Source organism: Phalaenopsis equestris, unplaced genomic scaffold, assembly GCF_001263595.1.
Source record: "Phalaenopsis equestris unplaced genomic scaffold, ASM126359v1 Scaffold000263, whole genome shotgun sequence".
Classification (NCBI taxonomy): domain Eukaryota; kingdom Viridiplantae; phylum Streptophyta; class Magnoliopsida; order Asparagales; family Orchidaceae; genus Phalaenopsis; species Phalaenopsis equestris.
The window spans coordinates 500,718-504,679 of record NW_018164705.1 but is presented as its reverse complement, the minus strand read 5'-3'; positions in this window follow the sequence as shown (position 1 = coordinate 504,679).

Genomic DNA, 3,962 nt, shown 5'->3' with positions numbered 1-3,962 from the left:
AATTTGGCATTATTCTTTCCAATCATGCAAAATTTTCAAAAGACTTATATGAAGAATGCAGTGCACTTCTTTTGCAGTCGACCAAATAACCCCATAATTAGTATTAAATGATATATATATATCTAATTTTAATTGTTATTGAATGGGCATTAATTTAATTTACAAATTTGTTTTGAAGAATTTTTTTTATTATTATTTTCATTAGAAATTTAATTTATCTCAGAAGTATTTATTTTTCATTATACCCGGATATTAAATAATAAAAAATAATTTTCATGCTCTTGTAAAATGATATTTACTTCAATTACTTTTGAAGAAAAACAAATTAATAATATGTAAAACATTCCATGTACATTATGAGTGACTCATTATTGTAAAAACTAATAACAAATGACCTTCCAATGTTCTTCTCTATTGCCATCCTACTCCTCTCTATCTCTATAAGTGTTTTTTCTTTTCCTCTCTTGATTTGCTTTGTACACTTCTATAGTAAATACAATTTTAGCAGCCGTAAATTCAGACTACAACAGCAATTTCTTGCTCCATCTGAGTAATGAGATGCAGAAATCAGGGACTTGCGAGAGGAGAACAATCCTATAGGCTTGGCCTTATGTGCCTTCATCCCTTACAGTTCGAGAAGTTTAGGCGAAAGTTCCTAAAATCATTTTAAATACGGAACAAGCACAGACAAGACAAGACAGCACCGAATCATGAGTTCAAATTTCAAATTCTTAATATTCTTCTTTTCCTCCTCCCTCTCCATAAAAAAATATTACATGTGTGCAAAGATTCATATGTTGATGGCCTTCGATCGTGCCTTATAATATTTGGTACGTCAATGGTCTCCGATCGTGCCTCGTAATATTTGCTCCTAATCTCCTCGCTGTTTTAGGGGATGTTTGCTGCAAGAAGGATTTAAGTTAAATAAAATTTACTAAATACGGTAAATCATGATTTAGTAAATCTAAATATTATTAAATCCGAAATGTTGTTTGGTTCAATTAAGATTAAATCCAGTTAAATCTATTTAATGTGTTTGACATAAATGTATTTAAAATATTTTTTTTCCAGCGTTAAATCAGTTAAATTTGGATTTAATAAACGAAAGAAGCAAAAATTGGATTTCATTTAAATGCTGAATTCATCTAATCTATTATGCTTGGCTGGATTTAGGTTAAATCTAACTTAAATCTTCTTAAAAGTATCCTATCAAACACCCCCCTTAAACTAGCAACAGAGATATATATATTTCTCGTATAGAGTTTTCATTTAAGAGATCAATTTTTTCTTAAATTAAGAATAGATTCAGACAAGAATGATTGCAAAAAAACTCACCAAATGTGATGAATGACAAAAATGCAAGAAAAAAAAAAAACAAAGAAGGAAAAAGGGGAAGAAAGAAAAGAGAAATTGGGGGGTTTTTATAGATGTTTTTGCCGACTCCCTTTGCGGCTTTGCCTGCCAAAAACGGCAAAATGGAATGGCATTCGGAATGAGAATTACAAAAACAAACAAAAATGTATGCATTAACGTCGCCACAGAAAGGCCCAAAAATGTGACATTAAAAATTACTGATTTATTCCTTATCGGCAATATGATCACGGTGATATTGCAGGCACACTTTTAAAACCAAATTTACATTTGTAGCACATGTTTTTGATGTATTTGCATATCTGACATCTAAACTTTCATATTCACATTTGTTATGTCCCCGTAATTCATGACTATGGAGTCATACACATGCAGATTAAAAGAAATCAACAGAAAAGAAATGAGTAGTTTTTATAAGCAATAACCAAAAGGGGCGAACCCAGGTTGAAATGTTCATTCCTATATATCGATGTTGGTTACAGATCTTTATGGACCTTAATTATTGAAAGCGATATTACATAAGTGGAATGTGAATTTCTAGATAATGTGGCGGTGACACAATTGCTGTGAAGAAAAACAGAGAGTGGAGGTTGTGTGTCAGAAAATTTGGAGCAAGTGTCTTTGGTAGTGGCGGCTTAATGATGATGGACTGGAAGCAATGTCGATGGTTTGATAGTGGAGGCGGCTCGACGGAGGTGGCAGAGCAGTTGCGGCGGTTGCCGGACAATGGTTGTTCGGTGGTGGTGATATCAAAATGATGATGTACGTGAAGAGGTGATTCGACGGTGACCAGGTAGCAAAGACCAGTAGGAGATGGTCTGGCAGAGGTGATCTGACGATGGTGTTTGTTCAGCAGCCAAGGTCGAGCAATGATGATCTAGTGGCGGTAGAGACCAGACGGTGATGGTCCGACGGTGGTGGATTTTAGGAACCCTTATGAGCCTAGAGCTTATTTAAGTTTCTATTCTAGGTCTGGGTCCCAAGTCACCTTTCATGAAGGGAGTTGGGGTTTGTTTATAGATTTTGAGAGTGACATCTTTTGTAAATACTTTATTAATGAAGTGATGATCTAGTGGTGGCAACGACCAGACGGTGACAGTCCGTCGGTGGTGGATTTTAGGAACCCTCATGAGCCTAGAGCTTATTTGAGTTTCTATTCTAGGTCCGGGTCCCAAGTCACCTTTCATGAAGGGAGTGAGGGTTTATTTATAGATTTAGAGAGTGACATCTTTTGTAAATACTTTATTAATGAATCCAAACTACTCCATCTGATGGTTCAGAGCGGTCCATTTGATTAAATGGTGTTCTATGAGCTTTTAAGTACCTTATTGATGTCCAAATCGAGTGAGTTTGGGCTTGTTGGATTCATCTTGATGAGACACTCAATTTGATTTGGAATCTATTTGACCATTTAATTGTGGATCTAAGACTTTCAATTGCCCTTAAACGGTTTGATTTGGGTTTGATCATACTCGGATCAAACTAATTTTGGCTTCGTTGGGCTCACCTTGTTGAGACTGTCAGTTTTACTACGAGCTTGCTGGAATCACGGCCTAGGATGATCTTAAGTCTGAATCTGGAAAATTTTTTTATTTGAAAGACTCCGAGATTAGTGTATGATTAAAATAATTTTTTGAGGGTGTTCGAGTTCTCTGTCCGTAAATTTGAAAGTTTGCATGTGAGAAATGCAAATACATAAGAAATGCATGCAATGTATGGAAACGACTCTTCTGAAATTTAAAACTTTTAGGGCTCTGTCTGTAAATTTGAAAGTTTGCATGTGAGAAATGCAAATACATAAGAAATGCATGCAAATGTATGGAAACGACTCTTCTGAAAGTTCGTGCACACGGAATAAAAATCATCTTGCTGTCCATCAAAATCAAACAAACGACGCTTAAGGCTAACGGCTTCTTACACGGAGATAATACCAAATTTCACGTAAACTAAACAGGCCAACAAAACGACACACATAATTGAAACAAACAAAGCTCCAGGTTTGTACGCTTTGTCCATGTCAGCCAGCACAAGTGATCACATGCAAAGCTGATCTGTAGCCTTCTTTATTACTGCAGCCTTAGTTTAGTTAAAACCTTCACCTTCTTCGCTGAGTGAATCATGTGCTCTTTATATATATGTTTTTATTTGATGAATTAAGGCCTAAAAATAATTCTCGATTATTTTAAAATTAAGTTTTAATAATTTTTCATTGGACTATTTCAACACTAATTTGAGATTATTTTTATATTTCTACATTTTTATTTTATTAAAGAGGGATGATATAATTAGTTATTGTATTTTTATATTTGCAATGAAATTTATGAGATAATGTGGAGCTTTCTTGGAAATTGTGGGGGGCTTGGATCACTCGCTCTAGTGGGTACAGGGAGGGGAATGCTTTTTGGTGGAGTGTAGGGTACGTTGCTGATTGGGGGGGATGGGACCTGCTTGCAGCATAATTCTTCTATAAAGAAATCTATTTTGGGATCTTAAGAATTTTGGATTTGTGCCAAAAATTGTGGCTTTTAAAGGGTTCCAAAATCAGTGGGTGCATGGTGGAGTTGCTTAGCCTTGATGTATTTAACTTTTGT